This window comes from Lithobates pipiens, unplaced genomic scaffold, assembly GCF_037356315.1.
Source record: "Lithobates pipiens isolate NorthernLeopardFrog02 unplaced genomic scaffold, aLitPip1_a1.2 Scaffold_25, whole genome shotgun sequence".
NCBI lineage: Eukaryota > Metazoa > Chordata > Amphibia > Anura > Ranidae > Lithobates > Lithobates pipiens.
The window spans coordinates 96,292,822-96,312,992 of record NW_027507787.1 but is presented as its reverse complement, the minus strand read 5'-3'; the positions used below and the strand labels follow the sequence as shown (position 1 = coordinate 96,312,992).

The 20,171-nt window shown below is 37.4% G+C and overlaps 29 non-coding genes across 29 annotated transcripts; all 29 read right to left on the bottom strand.

Moving 5' to 3' along the window:
• Nucleotides 1–76: 76 nt before the first annotated feature.
• TRNAG-CCC (transfer RNA glycine (anticodon CCC)) lies at nt 77–147 on the bottom strand. The gene has a single exon. It is a non-coding gene; the product is annotated as a tRNA-Gly (tRNA).
• Nucleotides 148–657: 510 nt separating this feature from the next.
• TRNAG-CCC (transfer RNA glycine (anticodon CCC)) lies at nt 658–728 on the bottom strand. The gene has a single exon. It is a non-coding gene; the product is annotated as a tRNA-Gly (tRNA).
• Nucleotides 729–2,079: 1,351 nt separating this feature from the next.
• TRNAG-CCC (transfer RNA glycine (anticodon CCC)) lies at nt 2,080–2,150 on the bottom strand. Its single transcript has one exon. It is a non-coding gene; the product is annotated as a tRNA-Gly (tRNA).
• A 510-nt stretch (nt 2,151–2,660) lies between these two features.
• TRNAG-CCC (transfer RNA glycine (anticodon CCC)) lies at nt 2,661–2,731 on the bottom strand. The gene has a single exon. It is a non-coding gene; the product is annotated as a tRNA-Gly (tRNA).
• A 1,351-nt stretch (nt 2,732–4,082) lies between these two features.
• TRNAG-CCC (transfer RNA glycine (anticodon CCC)) lies at nt 4,083–4,153 on the bottom strand. The gene has a single exon. It is a non-coding gene; the product is annotated as a tRNA-Gly (tRNA).
• Nucleotides 4,154–4,658: 505 nt separating this feature from the next.
• TRNAG-CCC (transfer RNA glycine (anticodon CCC)) lies at nt 4,659–4,729 on the bottom strand. The gene has a single exon. It is a non-coding gene; the product is annotated as a tRNA-Gly (tRNA).
• Nucleotides 4,730–5,234: 505 nt separating this feature from the next.
• On the bottom strand, nt 5,235–5,305 carry TRNAG-CCC (transfer RNA glycine (anticodon CCC)). The gene has a single exon. It is a non-coding gene; the product is annotated as a tRNA-Gly (tRNA).
• A 955-nt stretch (nt 5,306–6,260) lies between these two features.
• TRNAG-CCC (transfer RNA glycine (anticodon CCC)) lies at nt 6,261–6,331 on the bottom strand. The gene has a single exon. It is a non-coding gene; the product is annotated as a tRNA-Gly (tRNA).
• A 442-nt stretch (nt 6,332–6,773) lies between these two features.
• Nucleotides 6,774–6,844, bottom strand: TRNAG-CCC (transfer RNA glycine (anticodon CCC)). The gene has a single exon. It is a non-coding gene; the product is annotated as a tRNA-Gly (tRNA).
• An 838-nt stretch (nt 6,845–7,682) lies between these two features.
• On the bottom strand, nt 7,683–7,753 carry TRNAG-CCC (transfer RNA glycine (anticodon CCC)). Its single transcript has one exon. It is a non-coding gene; the product is annotated as a tRNA-Gly (tRNA).
• A 510-nt stretch (nt 7,754–8,263) lies between these two features.
• TRNAG-CCC (transfer RNA glycine (anticodon CCC)) lies at nt 8,264–8,334 on the bottom strand. Its single transcript has one exon. It is a non-coding gene; the product is annotated as a tRNA-Gly (tRNA).
• A 442-nt stretch (nt 8,335–8,776) lies between these two features.
• TRNAG-CCC (transfer RNA glycine (anticodon CCC)) lies at nt 8,777–8,847 on the bottom strand. Its single transcript has one exon. It is a non-coding gene; the product is annotated as a tRNA-Gly (tRNA).
• Nucleotides 8,848–9,685: 838 nt separating this feature from the next.
• TRNAG-CCC (transfer RNA glycine (anticodon CCC)) lies at nt 9,686–9,756 on the bottom strand. The gene has a single exon. It is a non-coding gene; the product is annotated as a tRNA-Gly (tRNA).
• A 505-nt stretch (nt 9,757–10,261) lies between these two features.
• On the bottom strand, nt 10,262–10,332 carry TRNAG-CCC (transfer RNA glycine (anticodon CCC)). Its single transcript has one exon. It is a non-coding gene; the product is annotated as a tRNA-Gly (tRNA).
• Nucleotides 10,333–10,837: 505 nt separating this feature from the next.
• Nucleotides 10,838–10,908, bottom strand: TRNAG-CCC (transfer RNA glycine (anticodon CCC)). Its single transcript has one exon. It is a non-coding gene; the product is annotated as a tRNA-Gly (tRNA).
• A 442-nt stretch (nt 10,909–11,350) lies between these two features.
• Nucleotides 11,351–11,421, bottom strand: TRNAG-CCC (transfer RNA glycine (anticodon CCC)). The gene has a single exon. It is a non-coding gene; the product is annotated as a tRNA-Gly (tRNA).
• A 505-nt stretch (nt 11,422–11,926) lies between these two features.
• Nucleotides 11,927–11,997, bottom strand: TRNAG-CCC (transfer RNA glycine (anticodon CCC)). The gene has a single exon. It is a non-coding gene; the product is annotated as a tRNA-Gly (tRNA).
• Nucleotides 11,998–12,952: 955 nt separating this feature from the next.
• Nucleotides 12,953–13,023, bottom strand: TRNAG-CCC (transfer RNA glycine (anticodon CCC)). The gene has a single exon. It is a non-coding gene; the product is annotated as a tRNA-Gly (tRNA).
• A 442-nt stretch (nt 13,024–13,465) lies between these two features.
• TRNAG-CCC (transfer RNA glycine (anticodon CCC)) lies at nt 13,466–13,536 on the bottom strand. Its single transcript has one exon. It is a non-coding gene; the product is annotated as a tRNA-Gly (tRNA).
• A 640-nt stretch (nt 13,537–14,176) lies between these two features.
• TRNAG-CCC (transfer RNA glycine (anticodon CCC)) lies at nt 14,177–14,247 on the bottom strand. The gene has a single exon. It is a non-coding gene; the product is annotated as a tRNA-Gly (tRNA).
• Nucleotides 14,248–14,752: 505 nt separating this feature from the next.
• TRNAG-CCC (transfer RNA glycine (anticodon CCC)) lies at nt 14,753–14,823 on the bottom strand. Its single transcript has one exon. It is a non-coding gene; the product is annotated as a tRNA-Gly (tRNA).
• Nucleotides 14,824–15,265: 442 nt separating this feature from the next.
• On the bottom strand, nt 15,266–15,336 carry TRNAG-CCC (transfer RNA glycine (anticodon CCC)). Its single transcript has one exon. It is a non-coding gene; the product is annotated as a tRNA-Gly (tRNA).
• Nucleotides 15,337–15,841: 505 nt separating this feature from the next.
• On the bottom strand, nt 15,842–15,912 carry TRNAG-CCC (transfer RNA glycine (anticodon CCC)). The gene has a single exon. It is a non-coding gene; the product is annotated as a tRNA-Gly (tRNA).
• A 955-nt stretch (nt 15,913–16,867) lies between these two features.
• On the bottom strand, nt 16,868–16,938 carry TRNAG-CCC (transfer RNA glycine (anticodon CCC)). The gene has a single exon. It is a non-coding gene; the product is annotated as a tRNA-Gly (tRNA).
• A 505-nt stretch (nt 16,939–17,443) lies between these two features.
• Nucleotides 17,444–17,514, bottom strand: TRNAG-CCC (transfer RNA glycine (anticodon CCC)). The gene has a single exon. It is a non-coding gene; the product is annotated as a tRNA-Gly (tRNA).
• Nucleotides 17,515–17,956: 442 nt separating this feature from the next.
• Nucleotides 17,957–18,027, bottom strand: TRNAG-CCC (transfer RNA glycine (anticodon CCC)). The gene has a single exon. It is a non-coding gene; the product is annotated as a tRNA-Gly (tRNA).
• Nucleotides 18,028–18,532: 505 nt separating this feature from the next.
• Nucleotides 18,533–18,603, bottom strand: TRNAG-CCC (transfer RNA glycine (anticodon CCC)). The gene has a single exon. It is a non-coding gene; the product is annotated as a tRNA-Gly (tRNA).
• Nucleotides 18,604–19,108: 505 nt separating this feature from the next.
• On the bottom strand, nt 19,109–19,179 carry TRNAG-CCC (transfer RNA glycine (anticodon CCC)). Its single transcript has one exon. It is a non-coding gene; the product is annotated as a tRNA-Gly (tRNA).
• A 442-nt stretch (nt 19,180–19,621) lies between these two features.
• TRNAG-CCC (transfer RNA glycine (anticodon CCC)) lies at nt 19,622–19,692 on the bottom strand. The gene has a single exon. It is a non-coding gene; the product is annotated as a tRNA-Gly (tRNA).
• Nucleotides 19,693–20,171: the final 479 nt, after the last annotated feature.

Below are 20,171 nucleotides of genomic sequence, written 5' to 3'. Positions count from 1 at the left end.
TTCACAATTTGTGATTGCTTTTGAAAAGCTCTTCAAGTTTTCTGATTCAAGTAAGCTATGTTTAAAATAGCATTTTTGCACCAGCCGGGACTTGAACCCGGGTCACAAGAATGGGAATCTTGCATGATACCCCTACACTACTGGTGCCCTATGTGCGCACATGTTAATCTGCCTTCCTGAAATCTCAATATACAGACCTTTCGCTACAGGGTTACATCTGTGTGCCAGCCATGAATCAAAAAAATGTCATGAGAATGGGAATCTTGCATGATACCCCTAATTATATGCAATTTGTGATGAAAACACAGGAAAGTGTCTCTTTTCAATGCTGCAAACCATGAACAGACGCATGTTTTTTTGCAAACCAGCTAGCATGTTCCTGGACTTAATTTCAAGGTTTCACAAATGAAACTTCCTGGACTTAATTAATAATTAATAATCATGTTCCTGGACTTAATTTCAAGGTTTCACAAATGAACAGTTTCTGGAGAGAATATTTGTAAATTGGATATCTTGCAGTTTATCTACTCAGCTCTTCTCTGGGTATCATTTTGAAATGGACATCATAACCAAGCACAAGCAATGCTTTTTAGCATTGCTTTTGAAAAGCTCTTCAAGTTTTGTGATTCAAGTAAGCTATGTTTAAAATAGCATTTTTGCACCAGCCGGGACTTGAACCCAGGTCACAAGAATGGGAATCTTGCATGATACCCCTACACTACTGGTGCCCTATTTGCTCTCATGTTAATCTGCCTTCTTGAAATCTCAATACACAGACCTTTCGCTACAGGGTTGCATCTATGTGCCAGCCATGAATCAAAAAAATGTCATGAGAATGGGAATCTTGCATGATACCCCTAATTATATGCAATTTGTGATGAAAACACAGGAAAGTGTCTCTTTTCAATGCTGCAAACCATGAACAGACGCATGTTGTTTTGCAAACCAGCTAGCATGTTCCTGGACTTAATTTCAAGGTTTCACAAATGAACACTTTCTGGAGAGAATATTTGTAAATTGGATATCTTGCAGTTTATCCACTCAGCTGTTCTCTGGGTATCATTTTGAAATGGACATCATAACCAAGCACAAGCAATGCTTTTTAGCATTGCTTTTGAAAAGTTCTTCAAGTTTTGTGATTCAAGTTAGCTATGTTTAAAACAGCATTTTTGCACCAGCCGGGATTCGAATCGAGGTCACAAGAATGGGAATCTTGCATGATACCCCTACACTACTGGTGCCCTATGTGCTCTAATGTTGATCTGCCTTCTTGAAATTTCAATATACAGACCTTTCGCTACAGGGTTGCATCTATGTGCCAGCCATGAATCAAACCAATGTTATGAGAATGGGAATCTTGCATGATACCCCTAATTATATGCAATTTGTGATGAAAACACAGGAAAGTGTCTCTTTTCAATGCTGCAAACCATGAACAGACGCATGTTTTTTTGCAAACTAGCTAGCATGTTCCTGGACTTAATTTCAAGGTTTCACAAATGAACACTTTCTGGAGAGAATATTTGTAAATTGGATATCTTGCAGTTTATCTACTCAGCTGTTCTCTGGGTATCATTTTGAAATGGACATCATAACCAAGCACAAGCAATGCTTTTTAGCATTGCTTTTGAAAAGTTCTTCAAGTTTTGTGATTCAAGTAAGCTATGTTTAAAATAAATAATTTCAAGGTTTCACAAATGAACACTTTCTGGAGAGAATATTTGTAAATTGGATATCTTGCAGTTTATCTACTCAGCTCTTCTCTGGGTATCATTTTGAAATGGACATCATAACCAAGCACAAGCAATGCTTTTTAGCATTGCTTTTGAAAAGTTCTTCAAGTTTTGTGATTCAAGTAAGCTATGTTTAAAATAAATAATTTCAAGGTTTCACAAATGAACACTTTCTGGAGAGAATATTTGTAAATTGGATATCTTGCAGTTTATCTACTCAGCTGTTCTCTGGGTATCATTTTGAAATGGACATCATAACCAAGCACAAGCAATGCTTTTTAGCATTGCTTTTGAAAAGCTCTTCAAGTTTTGTGATTCAAGTAAGCTATGTTTAAAATAGCATTTTTGCACCAGCCGGGACTTGAACCCGGGTCACAAGAATGGGAATCTTGCATGATACCCCTACACTACTGGTGCCCTATGTGCTCTCATGTTAATCTGCGTTCTTGAAATCTCAATACACAGACTTTTCGCTACAGGGTTGGATCTATGTGCCAGCCAAAAATAAAACCAAGGTCACGAGAATGGGAATCTTGCATGATACCCCTAATTAAATGCAATTTGTGATGAAAACACAGGAAAGTGTCTCTTTTCAATGCTGCAAACCATGAACAGACGCATGTTTTTTTGCAAACCAGCTAGCATGTTCCTGGACTTAATTTCAAGGTTTCACAAATGAAACTTCCTGGACTTAATTAATAATTAATAATCATGTTCCTGGACTTAATTTCAAGGTTTCACAAATGAACAGTTTCTGGAGAGAATATTTGTAAATTGGATATCTTGCAGTTTATCTACTCAGCTCTTCTCTGGGTATCATTTTGAAATGGACATCATAACCAAGCACAAGCAATGCTTTTTAGCATTGCTTTTGAAAAGCTCTTCAAGTTTTGTGATTCAAGTAAGCTATGTTTAAAATAGCATTTTTGCACCAGCCGGGACTTGAACCCAGGTCACAAGAATGGGAATCTTGCATGATACCCCTACACTACTGGTGCCCTATTTGCTCTCATGTTAATCTGCCTTCTTGAAATCTCAATACACAGACCTTTCGCTACAGGGTTGCATCTATGTGCCAGCCATGAATCAAAAAAATGTCATGAGAATGGGAATCTTGCATGATACCCCTAATTATATGCAATTTGTGATGAAAACACAGGAAAGTGTCTCTTTTCAATGCTGCAAACCATGAACAGACGCATGTTGTTTTGCAAACCAGCTAGCATGTTCCTGGACTTAATTTCAAGGTTTCACAAATGAACACTTTCTGGAGAGAATATTTGTAAATTGGATATCTTGCAGTTTATCCACTCAGCTGTTCTCTGGGTATCATTTTGAAATGGACATCATAACCAAGCACAAGCAATGCTTTTTAGCATTGCTTTTGAAAAGTTCTTCAAGTTTTGTGATTCAAGTTAGCTATGTTTAAAACAGCATTTTTGCACCAGCCGGGATTCGAATCGAGGTCACAAGAATGGGAATCTTGCATGATACCCCTACACTACTGGTGCCCTATGTGCTCTAATGTTGATCTGCCTTCTTGAAATTTCAATATACAGACCTTTCGCTACAGGGTTGCATCTATGTGCCAGCCATGAATCAAACCAATGTTATGAGAATGGGAATCTTGCATGATACCCCTAATTATATGCAATTTGTGATGAAAACACAGGAAAGTGTCTCTTTTCAATGCTGCAAACCATGAACAGACGCATGTTTTTTTGCAAACTAGCTAGCATGTTCCTGGACTTAATTTCAAGGTTTCACAAATGAACACTTTCTGGAGAGAATATTTGTAAATTGGATATCTTGCAGTTTATCTACTCAGCTGTTCTCTGGGTATCATTTTGAAATGGACATCATAACCAAGCACAAGCAATGCTTTTTAGCATTGCTTTTGAAAAGTTCTTCAAGTTTTGTGATTCAAGTAAGCTATGTTTAAAATAAATAATTTCAAGGTTTCACAAATGAACACTTTCTGGAGAGAATATTTGTAAATTGGATATCTTGCAGTTTATCTACTCAGCTCTTCTCTGGGTATCATTTTGAAATGGACATCATAACCAAGCACAAGCAATGCTTTTTAGCATTGCTTTTGAAAAGTTCTTCAAGTTTTGTGATTCAAGTAAGCTATGTTTAAAATAAATAATTTCAAGGTTTCACAAATGAACACTTTCTGGAGAGAATATTTGTAAATTGGATATCTTGCAGTTTATCTACTCAGCTGTTCTCTGGGTATCATTTTGAAATGGACATCATAACCAAGCACAAGCAATGCTTTTTAGCATTGCTTTTGAAAAGCTCTTCAAGTTTTGTGATTCAAGTAAGCTATGTTTAAAATAGCATTTTTGCACCAGCCGGGACTTGAACCCGGGTCACAAGAATGGGAATCTTGCATGATACCCCTACACTACTGGTGCCCTATGTGCTCTCATGTTAATCTGCGTTCTTGAAATCTCAATACACAGACTTTTCGCTACAGGGTTGGATCTATGTGCCAGCCAAAAATAAAACCAAGGTCACGAGAATGGGAATCTTGCATGATACCCCTAATTAAATGCAATTTGTTATGAAAACACAGCAAAGTGTCTATTTTCAATGCTGCAAACCATGAACAGACACATGTTTTTTTGCAAACCAGCTAGCATGTTCCTGGACTTAATTTCAAGGTTTCACAAATGAAACTTCCTGGACTTAATTAATAATTAATAATCATGTTCCTGGACTTAATTTCAAGGTTTCACAAATGAACACTTTCTGGAGAGAATATTTGTAAATTGGATATCTGTTTTTTTGCAAACCAGCTAGCATGTTCCTGGACTTAATTTCAAGGTTTCACAAATGAACAATTCATAATTTGTGATTGCTTTTGAAAAGCTCTTCAAGTTTTGTGATTCAAGTAAGCTATGTTTAAAATAGCATTTTTGTACCAGCCGGGACTTGAACCCGGGTCCCAAGAATGGGAATCTTGCATGATACCCCTACACTACTGGTGCCTTTTGTGCTCTCATGTTAATCTGCGTTCTTGAAATCTCAATACACAGACTTTTCGCTACAGGGTTGGATCTATGTGCCAGCCAGGAATAAAACCAAGGTCACGAGAATGGGAATCTTGCATGATACCCCTAATTAAATGCAATTTGTTATGAAAACACAGCAAAGTGTCTATTTTCAATGCTGCAAACCATGAACAGACACATGTTTTTTTGCAAACCAGCTAGCATGTTCCTGGACTTAATTTCAAGGTTTCACAAATGAAACTTCCTGGACTTAATTAATAATTAATAATCATGTTCCTGGACTTAATTTCAAGGTTTCACAAATGAACACTTTCTGGAGAGAATATTTGTAAATTGGATATCTGTTTTTTTGCAAACCAGCTAGCATGTTCCTGGACTTAATTTCAAGGTTTCACAAATGAACAATTCATAATTTGTGATTGCTTTTGAAAAGCTCTTCAAGTTTTGTGATTCAAGTAAGCTATGTTTAAAATAGCATTTTTGCACCAGCCGGGACTTGAACCCGGGTCACAAGAATGGGAATCTTGCATGATACCCCTACACTACTGGTGCCCTATTTGCTCTCATGTTAATCTGCCTTCTTGAAATCTCAGTATACAGACTGTTCGCTACAGGGTTGGATCTATGTGCCAGCCAGGAATAAAACCAAGGTCACGAGAATGGGAATCTTGCATGATACCCCTAATTAAATGCAATTTGTTATGAAAACACAGGAAAGTGTCTATTTTCAATGCTGCAAACCATGAACAGATGCATGTTTTTTTGCAATCCAGCTAGCATGTTCCTGGACTTAATTTCAAGGTTTCACAAATGAACACTTTCTGGAGAGAATATTTGTAAATTGGATATCTTGCAGTTTATCTACTCAGCTGTTCTCTGGGTATCATTTTGATATGGACATCATAACCAAGCACAAGCAATGCTTTTTAGCATTGCTTTTGAAAAGTTCTTCAAGTTTTGTGATTCAAGTAAGCTATGTTTAAAACAGCATTTTTGAACCAGCCGGGATTCGAATCCAGGTCACAAGAATGGGAATCTTGCATGATACCCCTACACTACTGGTGCCCTATGTGCTCTCATGTTAATCTGCCTTCTTGAAATCTCAATATACAGACCTTTCGCTACAGGGTTGCATCTATGTGCCAGCCATGAATCAAACCAATGTTATGAGAATGGGAATCTTGCATGATACCCCTAATTATATGCAATTTGTGATGAAAACACAGGAAAGTGTCTCTTTTCAATGCTGAAAACCATGAACAGACGCATGTTTTTTTGCAAACTAGCTAGCATGTTCCTGGACTTAATTTCAAGGTTTCACAAATGAACACTTTCTGGAGAGAATATTTGTAAATTGGATATCTTGCAGTTTATCTACTCAGCTGTTCTCTGGGTATCATTTTGAAATGGACATCATAACCAAGCACAAGCAATGCTTTTTAGCATTGCTTTTGAAAAGCTCTTCAAGTTTTGTGATTCAAGTAAGCTATGTTTAAAATAGCATTTTTGCACCAGCCGGGACTTGAACCCAGGTCACAAGAATGGGAATCTTGCATGATACCCCTACACTACTGGTGCCCTATTTGCTCTAATGTTAATCTGCCTTCTTGAAATCTCAATACACAGACCTTTCGCTACAGGGTTGAATCTATGTGCCAGCCATGAATCAAAAAAATGTCATGAGAATGGGAATCTTGCATGATACCCCTAATTATATGCAATTTGTGATGAAAACACAGGAAAGTGTCTCTTTTCAATGCTGCAAACCATGAACAGACGCATGTTGTTTTGCAAACCAGCTAGCATGTTCCTGGACTTAATTTCAAGGTTTCACAAATGAACACTTTCTGGAGAGAATATTTGTAAATTGGATATCTTGCAGTTTATCCACTCAGCTGTTCTCTGGGTATCATTTTGAAATGGACATCATAACCAAGCACAAGCAATGCTTTTTAGCATTGCTTTTGAAAAGTTCTTCAAGTTTTGTGATTCAAGTTAGCTATGTTTAAAACAGCATTTTTGCACCAGCCGGGATTCGAATCCAGGTCACAAGAATGGGAATCTTGCATGATACCCCTACACTACTGGTGCCCTATGTGCTCTAATGTTGATCTGCCTTCTTGAAATTTCAATATACAGACCTTTCGCTACAGGGTTGCATCTATGTGCCAGCCATGAATCAAACCAATGTTATGAGAATGGGAATCTTGCATGATACCCCTAATTATATGCAATTTGTGATGAAAACACAGGAAAGTGTCTCTTTTCAATGCTGCAAACCATGAACAGACGCATGTTTTTTTGCAAACTAGCTAGCATGTTCCTGGACTTAATTTCAAGGTTTCACAAATGAACACTTTCTGGAGAGAATATTTGTAAATTGGATATCTTGCAGTTTATCTACTCAGCTGTTCTCTGGGTATCATTTTGAAATGGACATCATAACCAAGCACAAGCAATGCTTTTTAGCATTGCTTTTGAAAAGTTCTTCAAGTTTTGTGATTCAAGTAAGCTATGTTTAAAATAAATAATTTCAAGGTTTCACAAATGAACACTTTCTGGAGAGAATATTTGTAAATTGGATATCTTGCAGTTTATCTACTCAGCTCTTCTCTGGGTATCATTTTGAAATGGACATCATAACCAAGCACAAGCAATGCTTTTTAGCATTGCTTTTGAAAAGTTCTTCAAGTTTTGTGATTCAAGTAAGCTATGTTTAAAATAAATAATTTCAAGGTTTCACAAATGAACACTTTCTGGAGAGAATATTTGTAAATTGGATATCTTGCAGTTTATCTACTCAGCTGTTCTCTGGGTATCATTTTGAAATGGACATCATAACCAAGCACAAGCAATGCTTTTTAGCATTGCTTTTGAAAAGCTCTTCAAGTTTTGTGATTCAAGTAAGCTATGTTTAAAATAGCATTTTTGCACCAGCCGGGACTTGAACCCGGGTCACAAGAATGGGAATCTTGCATGATACCCCTACACTACTGGTGCCCTATGTGCTCTCATGTTAATCTGCGTTCTTGAAATCTCAATACACAGACTTTTCGCTACAGGGTTGGATCTATGTGCCAGCCAAAAATAAAACCAAGGTCACGAGAATGGGAATCTTGCATGATACCCCTAATTAAATGCAATTTGTGATGAAAACACAGGAAAGTGTCTCTTTTCAATGCTGCAAACCATGAACAGACGCATGTTTTTTTGCAAACCAGCTAGCATGTTCCTGGACTTAATTTCAAGGTTTCACAAATGAAACTTCCTGGACTTAATTAATAATTAATAATCATGTTCCTGGACTTAATTTCAAGGTTTCACAAATGAACAGTTTCTGGAGAGAATATTTGTAATTTGGATATCTTGCAGTTTATCTACTCAGCTCTTCTCTGGGTATCATTTTGAAATGGACATCATAACCAAGCACAAGCAATGCTTTTTAGCATTGCTTTTGAAAAGCTCTTCAAGTTTTGTGATTCAAGTAAGCTATGTTTAAAATAGCATTTTTGCACCAGCCGGGACTTGAACCCAGGTCACAAGAATGGGAATCTTGCATGATACCCCTACACTACTGGTGCCCTATTTGCTCTCATGTTAATCTGCCTTCTTGAAATCTCAATACACAGACCTTTCGCTACAGGGTTGCATCTATGTGCCAGCCATGAATCAAAAAAATGTCATGAGAATGGGAATCTTGCATGATACCCCTAATTATATGCAATTTGTGATGAAAACACAGGAAAGTGTCTCTTTTCAATGCTGCAAACCATGAACAGACGCATGTTGTTTTGCAAACCAGCTAGCATGTTCCTGGACTTAATTTCAAGGTTTCACAAATGAACACTTTCTGGAGAGAATATTTGTAAATTGGATATCTTGCAGTTTATCCACTCAGCTGTTCTCTGGGTATCATTTTGAAATGGACATCATAACCAAGCACAAGCAATGCTTTTTAGCATTGCTTTTGAAAAGTTCTTCAAGTTTTGTGATTCAAGTTAGCTATGTTTAAAACAGCATTTTTGCACCAGCCGGGATTCGAATCCAGGTCACAAGAATGGGAATCTTGCATGATACCCCTACACTACTGGTGCCCTATGTGCTCTAATGTTGATCTGCCTTCTTGAAATTTCAATATACAGACCTTTCGCTACAGGGTTGCATCTATGTGCCAGCCATGAATCAAACCAATGTTATGAGAATGGGAATCTTGCATGATACCCCTAATTATATGCAATTTGTGATGAAAACACAGGAAAGTGTCTCTTTTCAATGCTGCAAACCATGAACAGACGCATGTTTTTTTGCAAACTAGCTAGCATGTTCCTGGACTTAATTTCAAGGTTTCACAAATGAACACTTTCTGGAGAGAATATTTGTAAATTGGATATCTTGCAGTTTATCTACTCAGCTGTTCTCTGGGTATCATTTTGAAATGGACATCATAACCAAGCACAAGCAATGCTTTTTAGCATTGCTTTTGAAAAGTTCTTCAAGTTTTGTGATTCAAGTAAGCTATGTTTAAAATAAATAATTTCAAGGTTTCACAAATGAACACTTTCTGGAGAGAATATTTGTAAATTGGATATCTTGCAGTTTATCTACTCAGCTCTTCTCTGGGTATCATTTTGAAATGGACATCATAACCAAGCACAAGCAATGCTTTTTAGCATTGCTTTTGAAAAGTTCTTCAAGTTTTGTGATTCAAGTAAGCTATGTTTAAAATAAATAATTTCAAGGTTTCACAAATGAACACTTTCTGGAGAGAATATTTGTAAATTGGATATCTTGCAGTTTATCTACTCAGCTGTTCTCTGGGTATCATTTTGAAATGGACATCATAACCAAGCACAAGCAATGCTTTTTAGCATTGCTTTTGAAAAGCTCTTCAAGTTTTGTGATTCAAGTAAGCTATGTTTAAAATAGCATTTTTGCACCAGCCGGGACTTGAACCCGGGTCACAAGAATGGGAATCTTGCATGATACCCCTACACTACTGGTGCCCTATGTGCTCTCATGTTAATCTGCGTTCTTGAAATCTCAATACACAGACTTTTCGCTACAGGGTTGGATCTATGTGCCAGCCAAAAATAAAACCAAGGTCACGAGAATGGGAATCTTGCATGATACCCCTAATTAAATGCAATTTGTTATGAAAACACAGCAAAGTGTCTATTTTCAATGCTGCAAACCATGAACAGACACATGTTTTTTTGCAAACCAGCTAGCATGTTCCTGGACTTAATTTCAAGGTTTCACAAATGAAACTTCCTGGACTTAATTAATAATTAATAATCATGTTCCTGGACTTAATTTCAAGGTTTCACAAATGAACACTTTCTGGAGAGAATATTTGTAAATTGGATATCTGTTTTTTTGCAAACCAGCTAGCATGTTCCTGGACTTAATTTCAAGGTTTCACAAATGAACAATTCATAATTTGTGATTGCTTTTGAAAAGCTCTTCAAGTTTTGTGATTCAAGTAAGCTATGTTTAAAATAGCATTTTTGTACCAGCCGGGACTTGAACCCGGGTCCCAAGAATGGGAATCTTGCATGATACCCCTACACTACTGGTGCCTTTTGTGCTCTCATGTTAATCTGCGTTCTTGAAATCTCAATACACAGACTTTTCGCTACAGGGTTGGATCTATGTGCCAGCCAGGAATAAAACCAAGGTCACGAGAATGGGAATCTTGCATGATACCCCTAATTAAATGCAATTTGTTATGAAAACACAGCAAAGTGTCTATTTTCAATGCTGCAAACCATGAACAGACACATGTTTTTTTGCAAACCAGCTAGCATGTTCCTGGACTTAATTTCAAGGTTTCACAAATGAAACTTCCTGGACTTAATTAATAATTAATAATCATGTTCCTGGACTTAATTTCAAGGTTTCACAAATGAACACTTTCTGGAGAGAATATTTGTAAATTGGATATCTGTTTTTTTGCAAACCAGCTAGCATGTTCCTGGACTTAATTTCAAGGTTTCACAAATGAACAATTCATAATTTGTGATTGCTTTTGAAAAGCTCTTCAAGTTTTGTGATTCAAGTAAGCTATGTTTAAAATAGCATTTTTGCACCAGCCGGGACTTGAACCCGGGTCACAAGAATGGGAATCTTGCATGATACCCCTACACTACTGGTGCCCTATTTGCTCTCATGTTAATCTGCCTTCTTGAAATCTCAGTATACAGACTGTTCGCTACAGGGTTGGATCTATGTGCCAGTCAGGAATAAAACCAAGGTCACGAGAATAGGAAACTTGCATGATACCCCTAATTAAATGCAATTTGTTATGAAAACACAGGAATGTGTCTATTTTCAATGCTGCAAACCATGTCCAGCAGCATGGGTTTTTGCAAACAAGCTAGCATGTTGCTGGACTTAATTTCAAGGTTTCACAAATGAACACTTTCTGAAGAGAATAGTTGTAAATTGGATATCTTGCAGTTTATCTACTCAGCTGTTCTCTGGGTATCATTTTGAAATGGACATCATAACCAAGCACAAGCAATGCTTTTTAGCATTGCTTTTGAAAAGCTCTTCAAGTTTTGTGATTCAAGTAAGCTATGTTTAAAATAGCATTTTTGCACCAGCCGGGACTTGAACCCAGGTCACAAGAATGGGAATCTTGCATGATACCCCTACACTACTGGTGCCCTATGTGCTCACATGTTAATCCGCGTTCTTGAAATCTCAATACACAGACTTTTCGCTACAGGGTTGGATCTATGTGCCAGCCAAAAATAAAACCAAGGTCACGAGAATGGGAATCTTGCATGATACCCCTAATTAAATGCAATTTGTTATGAAAACACAGCAAAGTGTCTATTTTCAATGCTGCAAACCATGAACAGACACATGTTTTTTTGCAAACCAGCTAGCATGTTCCTGGACTTAATTTCAAGGTTTCACAAATGAAACTTCCTGGACTTAATTAATAATTAATAATCATGTTCCTGGACTTAATTTCAAGGTTTCACAAATGAACACTTTCTGGAGAGAATATTTGTAAATTGGATATCTGTTTTTTTGCAAACCAGCTAGCATGTTCCTGGACTTAATTTCAAGGTTTCACAAATGAACAATTCACAATTTGTGATTGCTTTTGAAAAGCTCTTCAAGTTTTCTGATTCAAGTAAGCTATGTTTAAAATAGCATTTTTGCACCAGCCGGGACTTGAACCCGGGTCACAGGAATGGGAATCTTACATGATACCCCTACACTACTGGTGCCCTATTTGCTCGCATGTTAATCTGCCTTCTTGAAATCTCAGTATACAGACTGTTCGCTACAGGGTTGGATCTATGTGCCAGCCAGGAATAAAACCAAGGTCACGAGAATGGGAATCTTGCATGATACCCCTAATTAAATGCAATTTGTTATGAAAACACAGGAAAGTGTCTATTTTCAATGCTGCAAACCATGAACAGATGCATGTTTTTTTGCAATCCAGCTAGCATGTTCCTGGACTTAATTTCAAGGTTTCACAAATGAACACTTTCTGGAGAGAATATTTGTAAATTGGATATCTTGCAGTTTATCTACTCAGCTGTTCTCTGGGTATCATTTTGATATGGACATCATAACCAAGCACAAGCAATGCTTTTTAGCATTGCTTTTGAAAAGTTCTTCAAGTTTTGTGATTCAAGTAAGCTATGTTTAAAACAGCATTTTTGAACCAGCCGGGATTCGAATCCAGGTCACAAGAATGGGAATCTTGCATGATACCCCTACACTACTGGTGCCCTATGTGCTCTCATGTTAATCTGCCTTCTTGAAATCTCAATATACAGACCTTTCGCTACAGGGTTGCATCTATGTGCCAGCCATGAATCAAACCAATGTTATGAGAATGGGAATCTTGCATGATACCCCTAATTATATGCAATTTGTGATGAAAACACAGGAAAGTGTCTCTTTTCAATGCTGAAAACCATGAACAGACGCATGTTTTTTTGCAAACTAGCTAGCATGTTCCTGGACTTAATTTCAAGGTTTCACAAATGAACACTTTCTGGAGAGAATATTTGTAAATTGGATATCTTGCAGTTTATCTACTCAGCTGTTCTCTGGGTATCATTTTGAAATGGACATCATAACCAAGCACAAGCAATGCTTTTTAGCATTGCTTTTGAAAAGCTCTTCAAGTTTTGTGATTCAAGTAAGCTATGTTTAAAATAGCATTTTTGCACCAGCCGGGACTTGAACCCAGGTCACAAGAATGGGAATCTTGCATGATACCCCTACACTACTGGTGCCCTATTTGCTCTAATGTTAATCTGCCTTCTTGAAATCTCAATACACAGACCTTTCGCTACAGGGTTGCATCTATGTGCCAGCCATGAATCAAAAAAATGTCATGAGAATGGGAATCTTGCATGATACCCCTAATTATATGCAATTTGTGATGAAAACACAGGAAAGTGTCTCTTTTCAATGCTGCAAACCATGAACAGACGCATGTTGTTTTGCAAACCAGCTAGCATGTTCCTGGACTTAATTTCAAGGTTTCACAAATGAACACTTTCTGGAGAGAATATTTGTAAATTGGATATCTTGCAGTTTATCCACTCAGCTGTTCTCTGGGTATCATTTTGAAATGGACATCATAACCAAGCACAAGCAATGCTTTTTAGCATTGCTTTTGAAAAGTTCTTCAAGTTTTGTGATTCAAGTTAGCTATGTTTAAAACAGCATTTTTGCACCAGCCGGGATTCGAATCCAGGTCACAAGAATGGGAATCTTGCATGATACCCCTACACTACTGGTGCCCTATGTGCTCTAATGTTGATCTGCCTTCTTGAAATTTCAATATACAGACCTTTCGCTACAGGGTTGCATCTATGTGCCAGCCATGAATCAAACCAATGTTATGAGAATGGGAATCTTGCATGATACCCCTAATTATATGCAATTTGTGATGAAAACACAGGAAAGTGTCTCTTTTCAATGCTGCAAACCATGAACAGACGCATGTTTTTTTGCAAACTAGCTAGCATGTTCCTGGACTTAATTTCAAGGTTTCACAAATGAACACTTTCTGGAGAGAATATTTGTAAATTGGATATCTTGCAGTTTATCTACTCAGCTGTTCTCTGGGTATCATTTTGAAATGGACATCATAACCAAGCACAAGCAATGCTTTTTAGCATTGCTTTTGAAAAGTTCTTCAAGTTTTGTGATTCAAGTAAGCTATGTTTAAAATAAATAATTTCAAGGTTTCACAAATGAACACTTTCTGGAGAGAATATTTGTAAATTGGATATCTTGCAGTTTATCTACTCAGCTCTTCTCTGGGTATCATTTTGAAATGGACATCATAACCAAGCACAAGCAATGCTTTTTAGCATTGCTTTTGAAAAGTTCTTCAAGTTTTGTGATTCAAGTAAGCTATGTTTAAAATAGCATTTTTGTACCAGCCGGGACTTGAACCCGGGTCCCAAGAATGGGAATCTTGCATGATACCCCTACACTACTGGTGCCTTTTGTGCTCTCATGTTAATCTGCGTTCTTGAAATCTCAATACACAGACTTTTCGCTACAGGGTTGGATCTATGTGCCAGCCAGGAATAAAACCAAGGTCACGAGAATGGGAATCTTGCATGATACCCCTAATTAAATGCAATTTGTTATGAAAACACAGCAAAGTGTCTATTTTCAATGCTGCAAACCATGAACAGACACATGTTTTTTTGCAAACCAGCTAGCATGTTCCTGGACTTAATTTCAAGGTTTCACAAATGAAACTTCCTGGACTTAATTAATAATTAATAATCATGTTCCTGGACTTAATTTCAAGGTTTCACAAATGAACACTTTCTGGAGAGAATATTTGTAAATTGGATATCTGTTTTTTTGCAAACCAGCTAGCATGTTCCTGGACTTAATTTCAAGGTTTCACAAATGAACAATTCATAATTTGTGATTGCTTTTGAAAAGCTCTTCAAGTTTTGTGATTCAAGTAAGCTATGTTTAAAATAGCATTTTTGCACCAGCCGGGACTTGAACCCGGGTCACAAGAATGGGAATCTTGCATGATACCCCTACACTACTGGTGCCCTATTTGCTCTCATGTTAATCTGCCTTCTTGAAATCTCAGTATACAGACTGTTCGCTACAGGGTTGGATCTATGTGCCAGTCAGGAATAAAACCAAGGTCACGAGAATAGGAAACTTGCATGATACCCCTAATTAAATGCAATTTGTTATGAAAACACAGGAATGTGTCTATTTTCAATGCTGCAAACCATGTCCAGCAGCATGGGTTTTTGCAAACAAGCTAGCATGTTGCTGGACTTAATTTCAAGGTTTCACAAATGAACACTTTCTGAAGAGAATAGTTGTAAATTGGATATCTTGCAGTTTATCTACTCAGCTGTTCTCTGGGTATCATTTTGAAATGGACATCATAACCAAGCACAAGCAATGCTTTTTAGCATTGCTTTTGAAAAGCTCTTCAAGTTTTGTGATTCAAGTAAGCTATGTTTAAAATAGCATTTTTGCACCAGCCGGGACTTGAACCCAGGTCACAAGAATGGGAATCTTGCATGATACCCCTACACTACTGGTGCCCTATGTGCTCACATGTTAATCCGCGTTCTTGAAATCTCAATACACAGACTTTTCGCTACAGGGTTGGATCTATGTGCCAGCCAAAAATAAAACCAAGGTCACGAGAATGGGAATCTTGCATGATACCCCTAATTAAATGCAATTTGTTATGAAAACACAGCAAAGTGTCTATTTTCAATGCTGCAAACCATGAACAGACACATGTTTTTTTGCAAACCAGCTAGCATGTTCCTGGACTTAATTTCAAGGTTTCACAAATGAAACTTCCTGGACTTAATTAATAATTAATAATCATGTTCCTGGACTTAATTTCAAGGTTTCACAAATGAACACTTTCTGGAGAGAATATTTGTAAATTGGATATCTGTTTTTTTGCAAACCAGCTAGCATGTTCCTGGACTTAATTTCAAGGTTTCACAAATGAACAATTCACAATTTGTGATTGCTTTTGAAAAGCTCTTCAAGTTTTCTGATTCAAGTAAGCTATGTTTAAAATAGCATTTTTGCACCAGCCGGGACTTGAACCCGGGTCACAGGAATGGGAATCTTACATGATACCCCTACACTACTGGTGCCCTATTTGCTCGCATGTTAATCTGCCTTCTTGAAATCTCAGTATACAGACTGTTCGCTACAGGGTTGGATCTATGTGCCAGCCAGGAATAAAACCAAGGTCACGAGAATGGGAATCTTGCATGATACCCCTAATTAAATGCAATTTGTTATGAAAACACAGGAAAGTGTCTATTTTCAATGCTGCAAACCATGAACAGATGCATGTTTTTTTGCAATCCAGCTAGCATGTTCCTGGACTTAATTTCAAGGTTTCACAAATGAACACTTTCTGGAGAGAATATTTGTAAATTGGATATCTTGCAGTTTATCTACTCAGCTGTTCTCTGGGTATCATTTTGATATGGACATCATAACCAAGCACAAGCAATGCTTTTTAGCATTGCTTTTGAAAAGTTCTTCAAGTTTTGTGATTCAAGTAAGCTATGTTTAAAACAGCATTTTTGAACCAGCCGGGATTCGAATCCAGGTCACAAGAATGGGAATCTTGCATGATACCCCTACACTACTGGTGCCCTACGTGCTCTCATGTTAATCTGCCTTCTTGAAATCTCAATATACAGACCTTTCGCTACAGGGTTGCATCTATGTGCCAGCCATGAATCAAACCAATGTTATGAGAATGGGAATCTTGCATGATACCCCTAATTATATGCAATTTGTGATGAAAACACAGGAAAGTGTCTCTTTTCAATGCTGCAAACCATGAACAGACGCATGTTTTTTTGCAAACTAGCTAGCATGTTCCTGGACTTAATTTCAAGGTTTCACAAATGAACACTTTCTGGAGAGAATATTTGTAAATTGGATATCTTGCAGTTTATCTACTCAGCTGTTCTCTGGGTATCATTTTGAAATGGACATCATAACCAAGCACAAGCAATGCTTTTTAGCATTGCTTTTGAAAAGCTCTTCAAGTTTTGTGATTCAAGTAAGCTATTTTTAAAATAGCATTTTTGCACCAGCCGGGACTTGAACCCAGGTCACAAGAATGGGAATCTTGCATGATACCCCTACACTACTGGTGCCCTATTTGCTCTCATGTTAATCTGCGTTCTTGAAATCTCAATACACAGACCTTTCGCTACAGGGTTGCATCTATGTGCCAGCCATGAATCAAAAAAATGTCATGAGAGTGGGAATCTTGCATGATACCCCTAATTATATGCAATTTGTGATGAAAACACAGGAAAGTGTCTCTTTTCAATGCTGCAAACCATGAACAGACGCATGTTTTTTTGCAAACCAGCTAGCATGTTCCTGGACTTAATTTCAAGGTTTCACAAATGAAACTTCCTGGACTTAATTAATAATTAATAATCATGTTCCTGGACTTAATTTCAAGGTTTCACAAATGAACACTTTCTGGAGAGAATATTTGTAAATTGGATATCTGTTTTTTTGCAAACCAGCTAGCATGTTCCTGGACTTAATTTCAAGGTTTCACAAATGAACAATTCACAATTTGTGATTGCTTTTGAAAAGCTCTTCAAGTTTTGTGATTCAAGTAAGCTATGTTTAAAATAGCATTTTTGCACCAGCCGGGACTTGAACCCAGGTCACAAGAATGGGAATCTTGCATGATACCCCTACACTACTGGTGCCCTATTTGCTCTCATGTTAATCTGCCTTCTTGAAATCTCAGTATACAGACTGTTCGCTACAGGGTTGGATCTATGTGCCAGTCAGGAATAAAACCAAGGTCACGAGAATGGGAAACTTGCATGAAACCCCTAATTAAATGCAATTTGTTATGAAAACACAGGAATGTGTCTATTTTCAATGCTGCAAACCATGTCCAGCAGCATGGGTTTTTGCAAACAAGCTAGCATGTTGCTGGACTTAATTTCAAGGTTTCACAAATGAACACTTTCTGAAGAGAATAGTTGTAAATTGGATATCTTGCAGTTTATCTACTCAGCTGTTCTCTGGGTATCATTTTGAAATGGACATCATAACCAAGCACAAGCAATGCTTTTTAGCATTGCTTTTGAAAAGTTCTTCAAGTTTTGTGATTCAAGTTAGCTATGTTTAAAACAGCATTTTTGCACCAGCCGGGATTCGAATCCAGGTCACAAGAATGGGAATCTTGCATGATACCCCTACACTACTGGTGCCCTATGTGCTCTAATGTTGATCTGCCTTCTTGAAATCTCAATATACAGACCTTTCGCTACAGGGTTGCATCTATGTGCCAGCCATGAATCAAACCAAGGTCACGAGAATGGGAATCTTGCATGATACCCCTAATTAAATGCAATTTGTTATGAAAACACAGGAAAGTGTCTATTTTCAATGCTGCAAACCATGAACAGACGCATGTTTTTTTGCAAACCAGCTAGCATGTTCCTGGACTTAATATCAAGGTTTCACAAATGAAACTTCCTGGACTTAATTAATATTTAATAATCATGTTCCTGGACTTAATTTCAAGGTTTCACAAATGAACACTTTCTGGAGAGAATATTTGTAAATTGGATATCTGTTTTTTTGCAAACCAGCTAGCATGTTCCTGGACTTAATTTCAAGGTTTCACAAATGAACAATTCATTATTTGTGATTGCTTTTGAAAAGCTCTTCAAGTTTTGTGATTCAAGTAAGCTATGTTTAAAATAGCATTTTTGCACCAGCCGGGACTTGAACCCGGGTCACAAGAATGGGAATCTTGCATGATACCCCTACACTACTGGTGCCCTATGTGGACACATGTTAATCTGCCTTCTTGAAATCTCAATATACAGACCTTTCGCTACAGGGTTGCATCTATGTGCCAGCCATGAATCAAACCAAGGTCACGAGAATGGGAATCTTGCATGATACCCCTAATTAAATGCAATTTGTTATGAAAACACAGGAAAGTGTCTATTTTCAATGCTGCAAACCATGAACAGACGCATGTTTTTTTGCAAACTAGCTAGCATGTTCCTGGACTTAATATCAAGGTTTCACAAATGAAACTTCCTGGACTTAATTAATAATTAATAATCATGTTCCTGGACTTAATTTCAAGGTTTCACAAATGAACACTTTCTGGAGAGAATATTTGTAAATTGGATATCTGTTTTTTTGCAAACCAGCTAGCATGTTCCTGGACTTAATTTCAAGGTTTCACAAATGAACAATTCACAATTTGTGATTGCTTTTGAAAAGCTCTTCAAGTTTTGTGATTCAAGTAAGCTATGTTTAAAATAGCATTTTTGCACCAGCCGGGACTTGAACCCGGGTCACAAGAATGGGAATCTTGCATGATACCCCTACACTACTGGTGCCCTATTTGCTTGCATGTTAATCTGCCTTCTTGAAATCTCAGTATACAGACTGTTCGCTACAGGGTTGGATCTATGTGCCAGTCAGGAATAAAACCAAGGTCACGAGAATGGGAAACTTGCATGAAACCCCTAATTAAATGCAATTTGTTATGAAAACACAGGAATGTGTCTATTTTCAATGCTGCAAACTATGTCCAGCAGCATGGGTTTTTGCAAACAAGCTAGCATGTTGCTGGACTTAATTTCAAGGTTTCACAAATGAACACTTTCTGAAGAGAATAGTTGTAAATTGGATATCTTGCAGTTTATCTACTCAGCTGTTCTCTGGGTATCATTTTGAAATGGACATCATAAGCAAGCACAAGCAATGCTTTTTAGCATTGCTTTTGAAAAGTTCTTCAAGTTTTGTGATTCAAGTAAGCTATGTTTAAAATAGCATTTTTGCACCAGCCGGGACTTGAACCCAGGTCACAAGAATGGGAATCTTGCATGATACCCCTACACTACTGGTGCCCTATGTGCTCTAATGTTGATCTGCCTTCTTGAAATCTCAATATACAGACCTTTCGCTACAGGGTTGCATCTATGTGCCAGCCATGAATCAAACCAAGGTCACGAGAATGGGAATCTTGCATGATACCCCTAATTAAATGCAATTTGTTATGAAAACACAGGAAAGTGTCTATTTTCAATGCTGCAAACCATGAACAGACGCATGTTTTTTTGCAAACTAGCTAGCATGTTCCTGGACTTAATATCAAGGTTTCACAAATGAAACTTCCTGGACTTAATTAATAATTAATAATCATGTTCCTGGACTTAATTTCAAGGTTTCACAAATGAACACTTTCTGGAGAGAATATTTGTAAATTGGATATCTGTTTTTTTGCAAACCAGCTAGCATGTTCCTGGACTTAATTTCAAGGTTTCACAAATGAACAATTCACAATTTGTGATTGCTTTTGAAAAGCTCTTCAAGTTTTGTGATTCAA